This window comes from Tamandua tetradactyla, chromosome X, assembly GCF_023851605.1.
Source record: "Tamandua tetradactyla isolate mTamTet1 chromosome X, mTamTet1.pri, whole genome shotgun sequence".
NCBI lineage: Eukaryota > Metazoa > Chordata > Mammalia > Pilosa > Myrmecophagidae > Tamandua > Tamandua tetradactyla.
The window spans coordinates 29,531,012-29,554,056 of NC_135353.1; the positions used below are offsets into that span (position 1 = coordinate 29,531,012).

At 41.5% G+C, this 23,045-nt stretch overlaps 1 protein-coding gene and 1 non-coding gene across 2 annotated transcripts in view; both read left to right on the forward strand.

The window, feature by feature from the left end:
* The window catches only part of HS6ST2 (heparan sulfate 6-O-sulfotransferase 2), a 378,854-nt gene that overhangs the window by 147,005 nt on the left and 208,804 nt on the right, over window positions 1–23,045 (forward strand). The gene's annotated exons all lie outside the window — the stretch shown is intronic.
* On the forward strand, window positions 1,442–1,512 carry TRNAK-UUU (transfer RNA lysine (anticodon UUU)). The gene has a single exon. It is a non-coding gene; the product is annotated as a tRNA-Lys (tRNA).

The following is a 23,045-nucleotide window of genomic DNA, read 5'->3' on the forward strand; positions in this document are numbered from 1 at the left end:
AACACTTTCCAAAGCCCTTCTCCATATACAACAACATACTCAGATTAGGATGTTTGTCTCAGATACTCTGAGTAATTCTTTTGGCTACCTATGTTTCTTGAACAATTGAAAAACTTAATCATAGGTGACAGATATCCTTTGATTGAGAGATAGTTCTCAGTAATTATTGCTATAAAATAAATTTCTGTTAAGCAGACTCTATAGTCCTATGGTTTTTGATGAATTCAGATGTCCTTCAAATGGAAAAAAAATTCTGACCCTGCTGAATATAATAAAATTGCACTTACAAATACAGAGAATCATTGAGACTCACATTTCAAAGAAAAACAATGGTTATTAAAATTAAAAACTTAACAGTACCCCTTAATCTGAATATTGTTCCAGTTGCAAAACCAAAGAAGAAAAGTATTTAGCATCAAAATTACAATAAAATGACAATAAAGTGGAGGGCAGGCATTCCGGCATGGGTTCAGGCTGCCTTCCTTGTCTAAGAAACTGTTCACACCATGGGGTGGTCAGTCCCTCAAAGTCTGGCCTCCAAGTTCCCCAACACTTTAAATTCTTTTGCTCTTTTTTTCTTGTTACTTCTGACATTGTTTAGCCTTATGGCCTTGCCCCAGACGTCTTTGTCCAATAATACACTGCCAGCCTAGAAAGCTAAGTCCTGAAATAACTGGTCGCTACTTAATATTTGCTGCTTCTCCTCATTTCTCCCGGGACTTGGGGTTTGTCATGCACTTGTGCAGAGCTAGGAGAGACGAAAAGAGGCCGAAGATACTCTGCCATAGTGAAGCATAGGCATTTTAGAAGACAGGACTGAAAACAGGAAGCAATTCTCAAGCACAGAATGATACTGTGCAGGATTTAGGTGTAGCCAGACCGGAGTGCTTCTGTGATGTAGCAATAGTTTGGTCCACTTTGATCATTTCTAACTTTCTCCAGAAGGGATATGATGGCAGTGGTCCTGGCACCAAGTTTACCAAACATAAGTTCCAATGATGGTAGCACAACATGGTGAAACTAATTAACAGCACTGCAGTTTGTATCTGAATATAGCATAAATGTGGAAATGTTAGCTTATACGTATGGTAACAGGATACAAATTTTTTAAGAAATCCATGGATCTATACTACACAAACAGTGAACCATAAATTAAACCCTGGACTATAGTTACTAGTACAATTATAAAAATGTGCTGTCATCAAATTGTGACAAATGTTCCACACCAATGCAAGGTATTAATAATAGGTGGTATATGGGAATCCTGTATTTTAGGCATGATGGTTCCATAAGCCCACAACTTCTCTAATAAAGAAAAAAATTGAGAGAGAGAAAGAGAGAGAGAGAGAAAATAAGGAGTACTTTTCCTTAGAGGAGTATCCCCTAAGTGGGTTCTTTCTATTACCATGAGATTTGGGCTTAAAAAAGAATCTGTAAGGCTGCACAGGTGGTTCAGTGGTAGAATGCTTGCCTTTTATGCAGGAGACCCGGGTTTGATTCCCGGACCATGCACCGCCCCGCCACCCCCCCCCCCCCCAAAAAAAAGGAATCTGTAGCCAAATAATTCATTCTATCATTCTATATCTCCCTCTTGGAGATTTAAGAGGTATATTAATATATTATAGGCTTTGAGAAACCCTGCAGCTTTGAAGCTTTCACTTTAACCCATTAGTAGCCAAAACGAACTGTCCATAGAACCTTTGTTTCATAGCTGGTGTCCTATGGACCTAGCAGGATCCAGCAGAGCACTCATTGGGAAATGCTGCCCTACGGTGATCATCATCATCCCTATAATGGCTAAGTGCCTGATTTGGTTACAGCTCTGCCAGCCCCTAGGCCTTACAGATGGGAGTCTTGAGAAGGAAGCAAGAAAGAGAAACTAGTTCAAGCTATTTTAACAACAGGCCGCTGACTGAAACAATCTCCCTGCGTGTGGCTGATAAACATTTTCCGACTCTTAAGGGAAAATCATGCACAGAAACAAGCACATCTAAATAATTTACGAAGCTGTAATATGCTATAAATAACAAGCCTACTAAATAATGAATTAACACAACTGCTGATTCATAGGTAAATGTCTCTTGTAAAGCAGCATTTTTATGGATTTTACAGCTTAGTTAATATCTACTCATATTTCATTGAGACTGTTCAGAGGTGAAGTATTGGGGTAATAATCTGGAAATATTTGAAAGTGATATCATACATTTCAGAGGCCCAGGGAGAGCTGAGGAGCTGCCAGAAATGCTTCCTTTCAGCTAGAGTACGATTGGTGTTTGCACTGGGCTTTACCTTCCTCCATGGTCTCTGTCTGATCAACTCCTTGGTACAAATCTTAGGTGCTGAGAAGAATATATCCCTAAAATCAGAGAAGGTGTGCTCTCTGAGACCATGGGCCAGGATGGAGGTAGAGGTAGCTCTGGACAAGTGGAGGAAAGGAAAGTAGAAATCACTTTGGCCTACTGGACAAAGCCAGCTCTTTGAAGATACCATGACATAGCAGTTGAGTGCACAGACTCTTGAGCTGAACTCCTGGTATTTCTATCTTTACCACTTATTCCTCTGTGACCTTGGACAAGTCACTTAAACTCTCTGTGGCTCAGTTCCCTCATCTGTAAAACAGGGACAATCATAGTACCTACCTCAAAGGGTTATAATGAAGATTAAATGAGTGTATGTTGTCAAGTGTTTAAGCCATTACTTGGCCTGTAGTAAGTGCTTTTTAACTTTTAGTTTGGTATGTTCATTAAAACTTGACTCCTTTAGACTCTTCCTCTTGCCTTTCTCCAGTTGCAGTGTTGGACTCTGAGAACCTAGCTTCTAGGGGATTTTGGAAGGTCTGGGTTGGAGGCCACTCAGGTGCTTCCTCTTGCCTCCAAAGTATGGGAATGAAAGCAAGGAAATATGATTTCATTAGTCAAGGAAAACTGCTTTAGATTAACTTTGAGTACTTAAAAATGCCCCATTATTTAAAACATTGTTGTATTAGACAGGGTTCTCCAGGGAAATAGAACCAATGGAGTGTAATATAAATATTATGAGATTTATTATAGTTCATGTGACTGGGAATGAGCAAGTCCAAATTCTATATAGGGCAGGCTATAAGCTGGGAACTCAGTGAAGGTTTTCAGTCAGAAGCTGGCTAGTTGAAATAGAGATGGAAATTCTCTCTTCTGAGGCCTCCTCAGAAGTATTTTAGTGTCCATATTTCTACCACAGTCTCTTCAAAGCAGTCTAGGCTTTTTCTATCAAGCACCTCACAGTTCTTCCAGCTTCTACCCATTACCGAATTCCAAAGCCTTTTCCACATTTTTTGGTATTTGTAATAACAATACTCCACTCTCCTGGTACCAAAAACTGTTTTAGTTTCCTCATTGCTAAAGCAGCTACTATGCATGTAATGAGTTGACTAAAACAATGGGAATTGGCTCATTGTTTTGAAGGCTAGGAGCAGCCTGAATTAAGATATCCGCAAGGTGTCATCAAGGTGATGCTTTTTTTTCCCCTGAAGACTGGCATTCTGGGACTGGCTGCTCTTGATCCTTGGTCCTTGGCTCCTCTGTCACATGCCAGTGCACTTGGAAGCCTCTCCTGGTCTCTCCTTTCTCTTCTGGGTCCCAATGAATTCCAGCTTCTGGCTACTCCCTCTGTCTTTTTATGTCTGACTTTTACTCTGCTTATAATGGACTCCAGTAATCCAAATTAAAGCCCTTCCTGATTCATTTGGGCCTAACCCTAACTGAAGCAAGATCTTGAAGAGATTTTAATCACAATGGGTCCACACTCATAGGGATGAATTAAGTTTAAGAACGCATTTCTCTGGGGTACAGTGCTCTAAGCAATTACAATTACGTATCTTTGTTAATGGGTTTTTTTTGGGTGGGGGTGTGGGAGTGGGGTGGCAAAGAATTGACAGTCAAATCACTTTGTAAAGAAGATCATGATTTTGTAATAAAATTTTAATTTGTTAATGGGAATTAATGCCAACAAATGATGTTCCTGATCACTAATTGCAGTGGCATGGTCTGCTCTGGGATGTAGAGCATAGAAACCGGACATTCTTAATGGTCCTGTTCTCCACAGGGGTATAGTTAGTGTAAGTACCCCACCCAGTATGCTGATATACCAATACTGAAAACCCTGCCATCAGCCTAATGACCGCTTCACTCTGATCAAATGGAAAAGAACAGCTCTGAGTCCTTGTACCAACTTCTGGCTGATTACAGGCCAGTGATCATGCCCCATTACCCCAACTATTCCTGTCAATTATCAGAGTGGGAATGCATGCTTATACAGCATCATAGATTTAGTTCATTAGAGTTGTTCTCAACAGCAGCCATCCGAAGCCTTCTTTGCCCTCACCTCCCTGGTTTGCTCCACCATTTCTCTGCTTGCTGTTCTTGTGGTTTGGTCTTTAGCCTACTCTTTGTTCCTCTTCCCCACAAGTTGCATGGACTTCCTCAGATGCTGTAATGGTTTGAAGCTGTTTTTACTCCAGGAAAGCATTTTCTTAAACTCAATCCGTTCCTGTGGGTGTAGCCCCATTGTAAGTAGGAACTTTTTTGATGAGGCTACTTCTGTTAAGTTGTGACCCACTTCATTCAGTTAATCCTCCTACTGGATTCCTTTATAAGTGGAGTGAATACAGAGAGAGAGGAGGCCACAGAAGTAAGAAGCTGAAATCTTCAAAACCTGGAAGAGAAGAGAGAGATCAGCAGATGTCATCATGTAGATACATATGGCAGAGGAGCCAATGATCGCTGGCTGTGGTTTTCGGGAAGAAAGCATCAGTTTGATGATGCCTTGATTTGGACATTTTCTCAGCCTCAAAACTGTAATGTTATAAATTCCCATTGTTCAAGCCAAACCTTTTCATGGCATCTGCTTTAAGCAGCCCAGCAAACTAAAACAGATGCCTGTGAGGAAGACCACTTTTCCATTCTTTCTTTCTCTTCCTTTCAAAAATCCATGGGCACCATTACCTAGTCTGATGGCTGCCCCTCCCCACCGTCAACACTAGCTTTAGCCTAAACCCATAGGCATGTCCAGTTTTCTGCACTTTAAGGTAGGGATGTCACCTTGTCTTGTGCCCTGTCTTTTGCAATCTTTCATATGTCTGTCTGTTTTGTACAAAGACAATAGCAAGGAAGCAGAAAGGCCTTTGAAATGACAGAGTTGAACTCTCTCAAACCTTGCTCTTTACATGCCTGGCATTGAGAGGTATAGCCAACTGGTCTACCATCAATAGAACTTAGGCTAAGGAGGCTTGAGGTGCCTTCTGGGGTAGTCAGTCTGCATATTGCCTTCTCAAAGAAGGAAAGAGCCATCCTCGATGCTTTGCCTCCATCTGGGCCTTGGAATGAAAGGCTTCACAGCTCACAATTAACATTTGGCCAACCTCCCGCTTCATCCCCACCCCTGTGAGGTGGAAAGAAACACAGTGGCGTGACATTCACTTTGACAAAGCTGTTTTTCTTTTCTCTACTTCTCGAAAAAATTCTAAAGAAATAAAACAGTTGCTAAGCTACTGGATGGGCTCTATCAGTGTGTTTTGTTGCCATTCCAGCATTAAGGACTCATATTCAGCAGCTTAAACTAAAGAAGAGAGGAAAGGGAGGTACCGGAGAAGACTCTTTATTTGTCAGGCCAGTGCTTGGATCTGGGAATGCAGGTGACCTCGGGCATGTCAACTCCAAGTCTGTCTCCTGGTGAGAAAATGGGAAGGAGAATTTCTTGCCAATTCTCAAACTATCCTAAAGAGAATGCTGATTTGGGGCATTGTTTTCATTTCCATGTGTTTCATAACAGTCTGCTCTCAAGGAAGCATGGGCCATGCTTTTAGTTCCTGAAGCACTGTCTTTTGCACACATCACAGGCAGTTGTTGATACTGCTGGGCCTGGGCCCAAAGTGGCCCAGGTGAGTTCATAGCTCAGTGTTCCAGGAAGGCTGCAAAGCCAGCCTGCTTTGACTCTTAGGCACAGTGTCATATTGTTATTTTGGTTTTTTGCCTCCATCATTTTCTTTTCAAAGCTGGGTGAATTCAGCACATTTAGAACTTGTCAGTTCTGTCTGCTGTGTATACACACCATGCCCCCAAACCAGTACTGAGGGAAGCTTCCCCTCTTCGAGTCCACAGGCATTAACACTGAGAATGATAGAAAGAGAGGCGATTTCCCAACACTGCTTTGTAACACCGGCTCAATTGTTCATAATGGCCTAATCCACCCATTGCCTTTTGGGTCTCAGCGTGGGGACAATGGGAAGGTTACTGACTTTAGACTTGTTTTCATCAGCCAGGTCAATCGGTGTAGAGTTGGGTTTAGAAAAAAAAGTCTTATAAAAATTAATGCAGCCTGAGACACCCTTTGCAGAGGATACATCGAAAATACATCTTAAATAAAAACCCAAGAAATTGTCCCTTCTGTCTTTGACCTGTCAGAATAAGCAATAGAATTCTATAGCCCATTCAGTGGCATATTTAATTAAGCAACCTATGTGCTGAATGCTCTGGGGGTTGGCTGACAGAGCTTTTCACCGCTGATTTGGATGACAAAGAATATGGTGAGATATTCAGCAGTCTGGTGGAATGGAAACAAACTCCCGATTGGTCACACCTACCTATTTCGCTTAGCATGTTGCATTAGCTCTGATAATACAGAACATAAACTGTCTTTTATTTACGGAGAAAGTCAGTGAACACCAACCTCTTGTCTTTTGCTCTTCCGCAGCAAGCCCTGTCTGAGTTTTGCACACATTTCCATTACAGATGAATAGAGATTTTGTTGTAGGTGGGAAACTTTAGCTTGTAATTTTCAAGAGAAAAGACATTCAGTTGCTCATTTAAATCCTAATGGAGAACTGTTCCTTCCTGTCATTCTCGGTTTTGGTGGGGGGTTATTGCATATCCCTAATGGATGTTATTAGTATTGATGACATTTATGGAGTGTTTACCTGGTGCCAGGCACACACCAAAGCATTACATGTATTATCCCTCCCAGAAACACTATGGATTCGAGGCTATTACTATTCTGTTTTGCACATGAGGGTTGGAACTGAGACTCGGGAAACATAAGTAACCTGTCTGATGTCAAGCAACCAGTAAGTGGTGGAGCCAGACTTCCTCTACTGCACACCCAGTGTTCTTTTTTAAACTTTTAAAATTGTATAGTATAACATATATGCAAGGCAAAGAAATAAAAAAGTAATAGTTTTCAAAGCACTCTTCAACAGGTAGTTACAGGACAGATCCCACAGTTTGTCATGGGCTACCATATAATCCTCTCATATTTTTTCTCCTAGCTGCTCCACAATATAGAAAGCTAGAGGGCTTAAATATTTTTTTATCATCATAATTGACTTTTTTTCCTTCTTTTCTTGTAAAAAAATAGCATATATACAAAAAAGCTATAAATTTCAAAGCACAATACCGCAATTAGTTGTAGAACATATTTCAGATTTTGACACAGGTTACAATTCCACAATTTTAGGTTTTAATTCTAGCTGTTCTAAAATACTGGAGACTAGAAGAGATATCAATGTAATAATTCAGCATTCATATTCATTTGTTAAATCCTATATTCTCTGTATAACTCCACCATCACCTTTGATCATTCCATCCCTCTCTTTAGGGGTATTTGGGCTATGGCAATTCTAAAGTTTTCATATTGGAAGGGTCTGTCGCTAATATGGGGGAGGGAGATGGAATTGTCTGATGATCTGGAGAGGCTAGGCTAGGTTTCAGAACTTATCTGGACCAGGGACCCATCTGGAGGTTGTAGGTTTCTGCATAGTTACTCTAGTGCCTGGAACCCTTGTGGAATCTTATGTATTGCCTTAGGAATTCTTTAGGATTGGCTGGAATGGTTGATTGGGGGTTGGCAGGTTATGCTAGGTAGCAGGGTCTAACTGAATCTTGTGTGAGAGCAACCTCCAGAGTAGCCTCTCGACTCTATTTGAACTCTCTCTGTCACTGTTCCTTTATTAGTTGCACTTCTTTTCCCCCTTTTGGTCGGAATGGAATTGTTGATCCCACGGTGCCAGATCTAGATTCATCCCTGGGAGTCATCTCCCACATCACCAGGGAAACTTTTACCCGTGGATATCATGTCTCACATAGTGGGGAGGACAATGCTTTCATGTGCAGAATTGGGCTTAGAGAGACTGAGGCCACATCTAAGCAACAACAGAGTTCCTCCAGAAGTAACTCTTAGGCATGCCTGTAGGTAGTCTAAGCTTCTATGCTACCTACATAAGCTTCACAAGAGTAAGGCTCCTGACCGCAGGCATGTCCTATTGATTTGGGTATCCTAAGGTTTGGCACACTAACAGGGGATTCCCTGATGGTAATTTTTCATTGTGTTCTAAAAGCATCAAAATAGTCTATTTAGAGGATTATGACCTCTAATGCAAATGTGTGTAATTTGAAGGTAGGGACTGGGCCTTATTTCTCTTCTGATCCTCACTGCCCAGTAACTGATATTCAAATAAATGTCTGTTGAATGGATAGATGAATAGATGTTTGATGTGCTGATGACTTACTCCTAGCCTTAGAGCAACGATAGGAAGGGCAAGGCAAGACCTTAATGGCCCTATTCTAAAGAAGGGAAACCTACCCATAAATTCTTGGTGAGTGAGTGGCAGAAGCAGGGTCCAGAGGGCCCTCTGTCCATTCATCCATCCTAGCCAGGCTCAGCTGTCACCCCTTTTCTCTATCTCTTCCTGAGTATGCCCTCAGCTATCCACATAGAATTAATTTCTTTGTGTGCTGGTATAATGTTTCATACCCACATCTATTAGAGTGCTGATCATGAGTGTGTGTGTATGTGTGTGTGTGTGTGTGTGTGTGTGTGTGTGTGTACTCTTTCCTATCTGTCTGTTACCTAGGTCTCTCGGGCTTTGGGGTGCCCATAATGCCTTCAAAATTAGGTGCAAATGTATCTATAACCACTCTGGGTGGATGAGCTAGAGTTTTCATCAGAATTTTGAAGAAATACTTGACGCAAACATGGTTAATAACTTCCATATATACCTACCTATAGTATATACAGCATTTGCTGTATGCCATAGCACACAGTGCTTTATGTACATGAAAATAGGCAAACTCATTTCATTTTCTCCACAGCCTTATGTGGTAGGTGTGATTACCATGCTCGTTTTACAGAGGGGAAACTGAGACTCAAGTGACTTGCCTAAGGTTACAAAGGTAGTAAGTGACAATATGGGAAACTGAAGTCCAGCAATCTGACTCCAGAATCTTTGCTTTTAACTACTATGCAATCCCCACATTTGATTGCAAGTTCCTTTTTATTTTCTTTGTCTATCTTCTAGCACAGTGCCAGGCACCTAGTAGGTATTTATTGATATTTGTTGAATTGAATTGATTAGTATACTGCTGGCTCTGAGTAGAATTTGTCGTAGGAATCATTCTCAAGGTCTAAGGCCTGACTGAGTTGGGACTCCATAAATCTTGGCTGGATGAATGAAGAGAATCAACATGGTCAAAAGATAATTTATCAGAGGTTTTCTAGACAGGTGTCTGGCCAAAGCATAAGCACTTGGCTTGCGATCAGGGTTCCCTGGAAAGCCATTTGCACTGACCTCCAAGCCTATTTTGTTTTGCTCAGTTGATTGACTAGAATTATTGATACTGGTTAGAAGGTGCCCCTGAGTATGGGGCTAAGTAACTGCAGGTTCCACGAGTCTGTGTAGAGTTTCATGTCCCGAATACAATGCATTATCCCCCCCCCCCCCCCGTCATTTCCAAGTGATTGACCAGAAGTCACCAAAACTCTTTGCAGGCTGGCATGATCCAAATCAGAGTCCCTACATGATATGTCAGCCAGGGAGTGTCAGGGAGAGACAGATCTCGTTTAAGTTCTCCAGCAAGTTGAATGCAGTTGTGTTTCTCGGATGAAGCGTTCTTAAAAAAATCAGAATAATGGGCTCTGATTGTGAAGAGTGCTTATTGAGTTGGGGAGCTGGTGAGAAAGAAGGTGGAGCAGCAGCTCAACTTTTTTAATCACCTTGATTGTAAGTTCCAAGGTTTAACTTTGTGGCCTCCACTGTTCCCCTAATTTTACCTGCTGTGATCTTATTTTACTTTTCATTTTATTCTCTAATCACTGCCGATTAGAGCCCCGAGTCCATGCTGGTTCTGTTGCCTGCCTCCCGGCCTGATGGGCCTCTTTGTACTGAGGCACAGAACCCAGCTGGCTCCTGGACTTCCTAAGGCCCGGAAGCTTCATTACTCTCTGCTGGCAGTGAAGTCTCAAGTTACTGGCTTTGCAGTTGGATTTTCTCAAGTACAGTAGCTTAACATGTAGTTTCAAAGTTGCTGTTTTTTTTTTCTTCTCAATTAATCAGATGCATGAGCTAATTATAAGCCAACAGATATTTTAAGGAAACTGCCCTCCAGTAGAGACCCTTGCACAAACTGTGCAGACTATTTTCCCAGTGATTAATATGCTGCTTTAATTTCCTTTGAGGTGGAAAACAGTTGTTGACAATGACTCCCTACCCGTTTGGTTCAAATAACTAATTTCGGACCTGAAGTACTAATTACAGTAGCGACACCATCTTTTCCTATTAGGTCTCTCACTTGAAGAAACTTGAATCCATTTCTAACATTGGAATCTTAGGGGCGAATTTAATCTGTTTGTGGGTAGTATAACAGTGATCATTGTGATCAGAAATATAGGCAAACCTCTTTAATTGAGTCCCTCTTATTTCAAAATGTAATCATTCAGTGTGAAGAACAAATTTGATAGGTTGGTGAGGGGGTTATTTAAGCTGCCAAATGGAACACACTTTTAGAAGTGCCAATTTGCATACAAGGAACTGGTAAGTAGGAAGCATTTCAGTAGTAGACTTAGAATCTGAATGTTAAAAGTCACAGCCATTCAAAACCATTTGGTGAACAGGCTATGTCCTGGACCCTGGGGCTACATTTATTTTTTTATGGTAACAACTTTATAATTTACATACCATATAATGTACCCATTTAAAGTGTGGCGTTCTGTGGCTTCTAGTATACTCAGAGGTGTGCTACCATCAGCACAGTCAAAATGAGAATGTTTTCATCACTCCGGAAAGAAACCCCATACCCTTTAGCTGTTACCTCCCAGTCATAGGCAGCCACTATTCATTTCACAAATGAAACCAAAACAAAGGACTTTCCTTTGAAGGAATCAAAAGCTATTGAAAGAGACAGCCAGATAAAGTATACCTGGCATCATAGAATGTTGGTGCTGAGAGGGACCAGGAACATAGGATATATTCTTCTCATTTGACAGATGGGGAAACTGAGGCCTAGTCGGGGAAATGATTTTGACAACATAGTGGCAGGTGAGAGCATAACTTCTAGAACCAGACTACTGAGGTTTGACTCTCAGCTCTACTGTTTACAGGCTTTGGGAACATGGGCAAGTTACCTATCCTCTGAACCTCAGTTTCCTCTTTTGTCAAAATGAAATAACAAAAGTACCCCCCTCACAGGACTGTTGTGAGGATAAAATGAATTTGTATATTAAAGTTCATAAAGTAGTGCTTAGCATAGAATTATGTAGAATAAGCACTACACAAGTATTTGTTATTATTTTTAGTACCTAGATATTGAATACAGAAACACCTATTTCATTAGATTCTAAAGTATTCTTTACATGTTTGTTATCCAGGTTTTAAATCTGGACTATCCTTGTGTATAGTTGTGGTTTTTGTTTGTTTGTTTGTTTGTTTGTTTTTGCATGGGCAGGCATATAGTTTTTTATTTAGCTCATTCCATCAAATATTTTTGAATATTGGGTGCTAGGGATAAAAAAGATGTTCGAGACCCAATCTCTATATTTTAGGAATTCATAGTCAAGTGATGAAGGCAAGCGAGCAGATATGTAGCCATAAATCAAGGCATGCAACAGGAACTGCCTCAAATGAAGTATATATTGCAGCATAGAGGGTATTGGAAGGTCTTTGTAGAGGCATTGGTATTTGATCTGGGTTTTGAAATATGAATCGGTTTTCATTAGGCTGAAAGGGGTGAGAGAAGGTATTCCAGGCAAGTGTAATAGCATAAGGAGAAGAAAAAAAATTCCCATTGTTTGGGAATGCCTAAGTGTTTTATATGTCCAGAGCATAGGGTTTGCAGGAGATATCCTAGGAGCTGAACCTAGAAATATAGATGGGGACTGTACTGGATGGGAAAAGGGAAGTGTACCAACTATATAACAAGCTTTGTAAAGTACCAAGTACTGACTATTCAGAAGGTGATTCAACTGAGTCTTACAAGGAAACAGGTTCAGAGAGGTGAGTAAATTGATTATGTCACCCCTAGCAACTTGCAGAGTCTGGATTCAAACTGTGGTCTCCTCTCTTACCCTTAATGTGCCCATCTACAGCATCAACTTTGGGACTTGTGTGCCAAATTGTACATTTTGGAAAGTGGGAAGATTTGTAGGTTCTTGAACATGGAGGAAACGTGTTGATTGTAGTGTAGATTTTGTGTTTGTCTGCTTTCACTGGTGATAGGTTAAAGAACTCCTTAAATGAAGGAAAGATAAGAGGCAAATAAATCCATTATGAGCCTTTTGAAAGAGATAAAAGGCAGTGAGGACCTGGAGTAGGATCAAGGCAGTGGTGAGGAGAAGTCATGTATAAAAGAGAGGAGACATTTGTTCCTGGAGCCTGCCCATGCCAAAAAAAAAAAAAGAGAGAGAGAGAGATTGAGAGAAAAGAGACATGGGTTTAGGGAAGGAAGGAAGGGCAGTAAGTTCGGTTTTTGTTACAGTTGAACTTTCTTGAAGTCCACCAAGTGTAAGTGTCCTGTGAGCAGATGGATATATGAGGCTGAAGCTCAAGGGAAAGCAAGAACAGAACCCTGATGTTTCAGTTTGCTAAAGCTGCAGGAATGCAATATACCAGAAATAGGGTGGCTTTTTCAATGGGGATTTATTAGGTTACAAATTTACAGTTCTAAAACTGTGAAAATGTCCAAATTAAGGCATCAAGAGGAAGATACCGTCTCTGAGGAGAGGCTGCTGGCATCTGGGGTTCCTCTGTCACATGGGAAGGCACATGGCCAGAGTCTGATGGTTCTTCTCTCCCAGGTTTAGCTTCAATGATTTCAGTGGCATTTTCTCTCAGCGCCTGTGGGTGCTTTCTTAGACTCTCTGGGGAGTTTCTCTTTAAGCTTTCTTGGCTTTTACTGTCTTTTTTTTTTTTTTTTTTTGCATGGGCAGGCTCTGGGAATTGAACGTGGGTCTCAGGCATGGCAGACGAGAATTCTGCCACTGAACCATTGTTGCCTTTTACTGTCTTTTATCCTCTTTGGAGAGGATTCCAATGAAGGATTAAGACCCACCTTGAATGGGCTGGGTCTCATCTCAGCTGAAATAACCTAACCAAAAAGTCCCACTTAGAATAGGTTTGCCCCCACAAGAATGGATTAAAATAGCATAGTCTTTTCTGGGATACATAACAGATGAACCAGCACACCTGGGAAATATAGCAAATGTAGCAAACAACAGAAGTCAAGAGGAAACAATTGTAGGGGTAGCAAGAAAACCAAGTGAGCAAGGTCACATAAATCATAGAAGGGGATTTCACTAATGAAGGGGTGTTCAGCAATGCAAGTGATGCAAAGTGGCCAAATCAGATAAAGACAGAAAGTAGAATATTAGAAGTGGAAATCATATGGCAGTTGTTTGAAAACTGGATGAGGAGCGAAGATCCTCTTTCTGGAAGCTTGTCTGGTCAGGTATGGAGATATGCCAGAATCTTGAAGACACATGAGATCCTGGGGAAGTTTTCTTTAGGATCGAGAAATTTAAGAACACTTTGGCTGAGAACTGTGAGTCAATGTAGAGGTATATAGTAGAAAGGAAGGAGTTACGGGATAATTGATAAAGAAAGATCTTGGAAGAAACAGGAATCAGACTACAGATAGAGGGGTTAGCTTTGGACTTGAGCCTTTCTCTGAGATGGGGTTAGGAAGAGAGGATGCACAGGGGTGCGGGATGGCCCATAAACCAGGGTGTTTTTCAATAGAGTCAGAGACATTTGTGTTTAGTTTCTCATTTCATTTGGAATTGTCTTGTTGTCTAAGAAACCTTGCCCCTTTTACACCATATAAAACCCTTATGGAACTGTTCTTTTAGCTTGCCTGGTCTCTCCTGAGTTGTTCATTGCTTAGAGCAGTGGATCTTTCCACTGAGGAGACAGCATATCCAGGGCTGATTAGAAGAGCTACCTTCCAGCAGGGCTGTGGTTCAGTTTTGTGTGCAATACCTTAAAGCAGCTGACATTGCTTTCTTTCTCCCTCCTGTATACACAGTGGTGCAGTGATTGGTCAAATTTGAATGTGCATGAGAATTAATGAATTGGAGAACATGTTAAAATGCAGAATCACAGAATCAGCCTTCCAGTATACTAATTCAGCAGGTGTTTCAGTTAGTTCTTGCTGTATAACAACCCCTTCCCAAAATTTCATGACTTGAAACCACATCTACTTGGTTATTTCTCATGGACTGTGGTTCAGTGGTTCTGTGGTCTGGGCTAGGCTCAGTTGATCTCAGCTGGAGGAACTCATCTGCAGTCAGCTGGTGGATCAGCTAGAGGTTGGTGTTTCTTTTATGGCTTCAGCTGGGATGACTAGAATCTGCTCTTGGTGCTCCCTCATTTCCTAGAAAACTAGCCCAGGCATGTTGCCATGGTGTGACACAGGTCTAAACAAGTACAGCCAATCATGCGAGAGAGCAAGTGAAAATACATGTGAACTTTTCAAGTCTCTGCTTGCATCCCATTTGTTAATTTCCCTTTGGTCTAATCAAGTCCCTTGGCAGAGCCCAGATTCAGAGTGGGAGGGGTCTACAAAGTTGCAGTACAAATGGCAAGGTTATGGGGAGGCCATTAATTGGGGCCAACTATTGCAATTAAGCTACTACAGTGGGTTTAATTAAAATCTGGGAATCTGTATATTTAATAAGCATCCCAAAGTGATTCTTAATGCAGATGATTAATGGACAATATTTCAGAAATTTTAGTCTAGTACCCCTTGACACCTAGGTTGGAACTACCATCATGGAAGGCTCAGCTAGGGGTGAGTGGGGCAGCAGCTAAAGTTTTTTTTTTAGCTCCAGTTTATGATTCAGACCCTTTGGTCTGTCCAAGGCAGAGGCTTAAACTAGAGCTATATCTGTGTTTTTCTGACAATTTCATACAGTCATTTACTTGCCATAAAGAACAACCCAGTTGGGTTTGAGCTGATAAAGTATTCTTTTTCAATGCAGGTCAGGAAAGCATTGTTGGTTTGTTTTGTGTTGCTCATTATAATATGTATTTCTATCCTGGGGAAGCTCATAGTAATGGAAATGAAGCATCATTGAGGTGGTTTATGGGGCATATGATAGGATCATAAAGTTGAGAATGTTGCTGGGCTGAGACCTTTCTTAGAATAGTAACTAAGCAAGGAGTTACATGATCAGGACAGAAAAGAAATGGTAAGGAGAAAATCCAATTATTTGGACGACTGTATGCTCCTTTTAATCCTCAGACCCTTTGTAAAAATGTGGGACTAGAGATATATACTGGCATCAGCCACATACCTGACATATAGTAAGTGCTCCAAACATAATTGTTGAATGAATCTCGTTAGATTCCTGAGATCCACTTGCACAGGGTTTTTGTTTTTTGTTTTTTTGCGTGGGCAGGCTCCGGGAATCGAACCCAGGTCTCCGGCATGGCGGGTGAGAATTCTGCCACTGAGCCACTGTTGCACCGCCCCACTTGCCTAGATTTTGACTGAGTGGAGAAAATAATATTCCTTACAATGTGGTCCCTGAACTATCTGCATCAGAGTCACCTGTGGAAGTTTGTTTAAAAATGCTGATGCCTGGGTCCCACTTTCCACTTACTGCATTCGATGCCTCCAAAACCCTGATTTGCCCATTTCTGAAATCCATGAACAGCTATCACTGTCACTAATGCAATCTCATCTGGAAGCAGTGCCGTGAGTGCCATTGAGAAAGGTTAGAGGAAAGGCTGGGGGGCCCAGGGGACTGAACCATGACATGGAATTTGGGACTGTCATTTAGCATCTCTGATCTTCTTCATGTTTGACAGGTTTTTTTTTTGTTTGTTTGTTTTTTGCATTCTTTTCCTTGTGGGCCAGAATTTAAACTAACACCGCCTTGTCTCTTTCCTAATTCTAGGGGATAGGAGTTGGAGGATGTTTGCATGAGTCTTGGGAGTTCTGAGCTGTAGAGTTATCAATTGCTTCCTAAAGTCTTTCTTTCCTGAATGTCTTTGAGACTATAGATTTTCCAAATGCTGCACCTTGGGGGAAAATGGAGCAATGAGCCCTTCTAATCACACGGGTTATAAGGAGTTGCAGAGTTCAAGATAAAATAATTTTCTTTGCCCCATGGCCTTCAGTTACAGGAATCACTTATATTGCAGGTACATTTTGAAATCTCAAAACAAGCCAGCCACTTCCCTCCGCCCCCCCCCCCCCATTAGGAAGAAAGACATGCCAATTTAAGTGTGGACTGAGACATCTGGAAATGTGCAAAAAGTTTTGGGGAGTAGTTGGGGGGTTGAGTGGAACCGTCTCCCTTTTTGCATTTATTTTTTTCTTTCTTCCTGTGTCGTATTCAGATTGTGACTTTAGGGAACAGGCCTTAAAATGTCTGGCCTTCTGGAGCAGGGATTTAGGGAAAGCCATTTTTCCAGCACCTCCACAAGGGCAAGATTTCCAGTCGGGCAGGGAAAGGCTGCTGGGACATTTTTAGACCAGCAGTGAATGCACCAAGTCAGTCAAGCTTGAATTGTCTTTGAAGGCCACAGAGGCATGCAGTCACATCAGAGGATTCAGGAACTTTCCTTCTGGGAGCAAATGGGCCAAACCCGGATGCTGATCTGCTTCCAGCCTTCTTAGGGAGTGCAAGCAATTCCACTCTCTGCTGTGACATGACCTTCACATGGGCCTTTCCACTCTAGTACTGCTTTGCTCTGATGCCCAGCTCCCTCTGCCTTCAATCCTTTTATGTCCTTTGGCATTGCCTGTATTTTCAGCCCAAATCGTGCCTTGTGACTTTTCTATTCCTAGTGTGCTGGCTTCTCAAAGCAAAGAATCTATTAGCTGTTTCTTGAATCATTTCTTTTATGTCTTTTAAGGTGCTAACATTTTCTTTCAGTTGTATGAATTCAGCGATTTTGTCTGCTCTGACACGAGCTCCATACACAGCTACAGAAATTGAGGAAAGGCAGAGGCAGTGCTTCCTAAACATGAGCCCTCACCCTGTCTACCCTCTCCCCTCTCCCCAACTCTGTCAGGCACTGGTTGCCGTTAAGCTAGATTTACCTGGATCCTTTTCTCTTTAGGCTACTTTTATTATCTTATTTCATTTAACTATGAAAGTAATCAAGCATTTTATATGCTTTGTTGAAAACTTAATGAAAATCAAGTTTTAGCTCCTTAGGTTTTAATTGAATTGTGGTGTGTCAAGCCCACTAGTTCATGTACTTTGTTATTATTTTCATATTTGAGCCATTGCAGTCACCTCTTTCTGCAACAAGATTTCACACTGCAGGGGTAATTTAAAAAGTATGAAGTTGGCCGTCGTATTCTATAGATAGGTCAAAGTGGTTAGGAGCTTAAGTCTTGGAGTCAGGTGTGGTTTCCATCCTGGCTTTCCCACTGAGTAAGCTGTGCCACCCTGAGCAAGTTATTTTACCTTTCTTATATCTCAGTTTCCTCTTCTATAAAATGGGAACAGCAACCTCAAGGTTAGTTGTGAGGATTAAATACGAGACTCCATGTAAATTGGTTAACATAATCCCTGCCACATATCATGGGTTGTAGATATCATCACCATTATTATTATATCCTTATGTCCTCAAATAGGATTAGTAGAAGATTCTATACTTTGTTCCTCTAGGAGCATGGCCTAAAGGCCAAATCCAGCGTGTTGCCAGTTTTGGGAAGGTCTGTGAGCTAAGAGTGGTTGTGACATTTTTTTTTTTTTAATGATTGGGAAAACAGTCAAAAGACTACTATTTCATGGAATGGGAAAATGATATGAAATGTAAATCTCAGTATCCATGATTAATTTTTTATTGGAACACAGCCGTGCTCATTCATTTACCTCTTGTCCATGGTTGCTTTTGCTCTACAGTGTCAGAATTGAGTAATTGTGACAGAGATCATATGGGCTGCACAGACTAAATATTTACTATCTTGCCAACCCTTGCTCCAGGACATTTAGTTGTGTCTCTGGGACATCACAGGGATAGATAGTTCAAGAACTTGCAAATGATCACCAGCATCATCTTAAAACTCTGCCTGTGTGTTTGTGTGTTGAGAGGATTTACAAAGAAAGGAACTATGCAGGTCCATGTAGGACAAATGAGATGAGTTTTTTTTTTTTTGCTAAGCATTGACTTTGAGTCTTTGAGGGATCAGAAAGAATTTAAAAGTAGTGGCTGCATTTGTTAAAGGATTTTATAGTTCCTCTTGTCTTCATTCCCTCCATCAACACCTCAGCAAGGAGGAGAGAATGAGTGATCAGTTTCTCTTTGTAAAGTGGATTGAGTTACCCTTAGTAGCTATAACTTGATTCAATGGAGCTGGTTGTGAATGTGGTACACTCAGGCAAATCTCACCTCTACAAGTACCAATGCAACACCCTATTCCTGAAAAGGCAATTTCTGTATAGAAGGATGAAATCTTAGAATATCAAGGGTAGAAAAAGCCTTGGAGATCTGCAGCAATGATATTCATATTAATATGGCTCAGCTGATGTAGATACAATATCCTGTTTGAAGGCAAAATATTGCATAATGAACAAATCCTAGTCCATTCAATCTATTCAGCCAGGGTGGCTTTAGTAAGTGTTTGTATGCTGGAACTAGATTTGAATACCTGTAAGATATTAAATTCCATGTGCTTTACAAAATGTGCAGTGATCGAGACACACAAACATAATATCCAATTTTGAATTGTGGGAGTGGGGCAAGATAGGAGTGTTTCCAGTTTGGGGCTAAGATTCTGGAATTCTGGTCCTCAGCTCATCCCCTGCCTGGTCTGTGACCTTTTCTGTAGGGATGAGGTGTACATGGAGCTGGGGATGAGATCTGAAGACCTGGCCTCCTAGTTAGGTGGGTGATGGTGTGGGTTTGGCTGAGCTGTACAGACATACCAACCTGGGCCTCTCTGGCAGTGAGTAACCCTAGGCTGGGGAGGCTGTAGGTGCAAGAATGGCCTGCCACAATAAGGAAGGATGGAGGCAGGGCAGGCTAGAGAGAGGCTGCTGGGCTAGAACTTGCTGAAAAGATCTCAGAACCTCTGACATTTTCCCTCCTCTTACTTCCTACACTTTGGGCTTTCACACTTATGAATGAGTGTTAAGGGGTGTTGTATTTTTTAACATACAGTTTTCCTGTGGTGTGCTCCATGCTTCTGGGTAAGGCCAGCAGGCCAATCTGACAAAGACCCAGGGGTGAAAGTCTCCCTTTTTATTGTATAGTATAACATATATACAAAACAAAGAAATAGAAAAGCAATAGTTTTCAAAGCACTCTTCAACAAGTAGTTATAGGACAGATCCCACAGTTTGTCATGGACTACCACACAGTCCTCTCACATTTTTCCTTCTAGCTGCTCTAGAATATAGGGGGCTAGAAGGCTTAAATACGTTTTGATCACCACAATTGACTCTTTCTTCTTTCTTTTTTGTGAAAAATAACAAATATACAAAAAAGCAGTAAATTTCAAAGCACAGCACCACAATTAGTTGTAGAACATATTTCAGAGTTTGACATGGGTTACAATTCCACAATTTTAGGTTTTTACTTCTAGCTGCTCTAAGATACTGGAGACTAAAGGAGATATCAACTTGATGATTCAGCAATCATATCCATTTGTTAAATCCTACCTTCTCTGTGTAGCTCCACCATCACCTTTGATCTTTCCATCCCTCTCTTTAGGGGTGTTTGGGCTATGGCAGTTGTAAATTTTTCATATTGGAAGGGTCTGTCACTAATATAGGGTAGGGAGATGGAACTATCTTTTGTTCTGGAGAGGGTGGGCTAGGTTTCAGGACTCATCTGACCAGGGACCCATCTGAAGATTGTAGGTTTCTGGAAAGTGACTCTAGTGCCTGGAACCCTTGTGGAATCTTATAAATTGCCCTAGGTGTTCTTTAGGATTGGCTGGAATGGTCCTGGTTGGGAGTTGGCAGGTTATGATAGATAGCAAGGTCTACCTGAAGCTTGTATAAGAGCAACCTCCAGAGTAGCCCCTCGACTCTATTTGAACTCTCTCTGCCACTGATACTTTATTAGTTACATTTCTTTTCCCCCTTTTGGCCAGGATGGAATTGTTGATCCCACAGGGCCAGGGCCGGGTTCATCCCTGGGAGTTGTCTCCCATGTCACCAGGGAAAACTGGTCTAGAACTGGTACTCCAGGTTTATCAAATATGCAGTCCACTGAAGAGCCTTACCTCACACCCTTAGGTTTCCTATCTGAACCTTCTCTGTAGGTCCAGGCTCTGAGTTTTTTGCCATCTGGCCTCTCTTCCTTTTCTTTTTTCCCATGGGAGGTGCACTGAACATCTGTGAGCCATGAAGAAAATCTGTAGGAATATATAGCAGAATTTCTTTCTTGTACACTCTATGGTGGACTTCCACTTCAGTGAGGTTTGGATTTAGGACATCTGGTCAAGCTGCTTTACAAATATTTAATTTGAATGTCTAAACTACCATACCAGTAGAACAACAAAGCTGATCACCTTGGTCTTATGGATGGGTTTAACAAGAGAAGAGCAGTTGGCCTGGCTATAGATGTTGACACCATACAGTGTCAAGATTTGTGGGCCTTGGCCCCTTCTCCTACGAGGGGTCTAAGGAGAGCTCAGGCGCTTCCAGCCTCTGGTGCATTTGTTTCTTTTTGGCCAGATGGTAGATGGCATCCAGTCGTCTGCATGCCCGCTCAGTGCAGGGTTCTAAGCAGTGGGTGGTGGCAGTGGACATGGCCGACATGGGGAAAACTGTGGTAATTCCCACAGCCTCCAGAACTCAGGAAGGAAACCTGTGAAAGAAAACCATATTCCAACAGTCTCTTTGCCATATTTATTCACTGGAATCACACTTTTACAACAGGCATAGGCTCAAAGGTGTAAATTATTTTAGCTCACCATTGATTTTCATATGTAAATTATCAATACAGTTTTGACTTAATAATAAAAATAACAGCCTAGAGTTTTATGTCTTGCCACAGCAGTTATGCCATCAGCCATTAAGAGCCCTCTGCTTATAGGCTGTCTCTTTGTACAGGGAAGCACTTGTTAAAGTCATGTCTGCTTATTAATAAAAGCTAGCTTTTTTGAGTACTTACTATGTGCTGGGCATTGTGCAAAGCATTTGTGAACATCATCTCATTTAATGCCTCTGATAATACTCTGAGGTAGATTACTATTTTCATTTGTACGTTACAGATGGAGAAAATGAGGCTTGGGATGTCACTTGCCTAAGGAACAGAGCTGGCAAGCAGACCTTGGAATTCTAAGTCACATCTACCTGAATACCTATTCCATACTCTTCACACCATGGACATGAACTTCTATGGGACACTTCTCTTGGAAGTCCATTAGGCAGTGTCTTGCAGATGAGCCAGAACTAGAGATCTGCATGGCTATTTTGCCAGAGAGAGAACAGGAAATTAGGAAGGCAGGTAGAAGGGAACTGTTGCATGGGAGACTAGGAGAACTTAAGAAAGGAAGCTCTCGCTTACAGAGGTCCAACGAAAGGAAGACTAAGGAGAGAAGCTGACAGCTCAGCCAGCCAAGTAGAGACAACCTCGGGCCTAGAAGGAACTGAACAGGACATCCATGATTGGGCAGGGCTAACCTAAGAACCATTCCACAGGCCTGCCATGTCTTGACTTCTTCTTATGTGGCCCCAGATTCCTTCTCACGTCTGAGGTAAAGCAGCTCTTGTGCACAAAGCAGCTGATGCCCTTCCTGAGGAAGTAAGGGGTGGCAGTGGAGAGGTTAAGGTCATCCTTGAGGCCTCATCCTCTTGGGATACCCCAAATTTGGTGTGATGACTAAGGTCAAAGGAGAGAGTTTGAGCCTGTTTCCCCAGGTTGATCTCTCCTCACTGACCTGGTCCCCTTCAGTTCTACTTCTGGTCATTATACATTAGATCTGAAGCCACTCTTCTTTGGCCTCTGAGATTGGAAAAATCACACAGGCTTAACTTAGTTTTCTCGTGCACAGAAACTAGGTGTAGAGGCAAAAGTATACTCATAGCCCCCCACTGTTCACTTGGACATGGAGCATCACACTAAGTTTTCACTTGTTCTCACTGTCCTTTGAAATATCTAACGAGCTCCCCAGACATTTATCAATAAGTCTTCTTACATAGGGAACAACTGGTCTGCTCTCATTTTCAAACCTCAAAGTTTTTTTTTTTTTCTTTTTTTTGAGTGGAGGTTTGTTTTCCCAAGAAAGTGTTACTATTTTACAGTTTCCCCCTCATCTCTGAAACTGGAATGAAGGCAGGTGGCCATGCTACATGAGCATACCCCAAACTGAGAACAGAGAAAAGATGCCTCCTGGTTTCCCTTTAAACCAAAGACAACTGACAACAAAGTTAGCATGATGCAAACCTGTTGAGATATGTTGTATCATTGTGCCTCGTGAATTGTAGGCACAGATAATAAGCCGATTACATAAATGACTGGCATTACTTTTACATCCCCAAAGTTTTGTTTTTCTCTTTTTGCTTGATTAGTTTACCATTAGCTTGAAGCAGCCTCAGTCTGATAGTTTTGTCTAGAACCACCTATGGCTTTACTAGTGATCATTTCCACCATTTCACACACATTCCCATTAAAGTGTTAGTTTCTCTAATTGCAGGTTAGGTAGGTATTTTGTATTATAAACAATGTTTAATTGTATTCATGTAAAACAGGTAGCAATGAAAATCTATAAACTCCTTAAGCCTCTATAAACACTCCACTATTCATCATGCAGCTTTGCACTAATATTTACTCT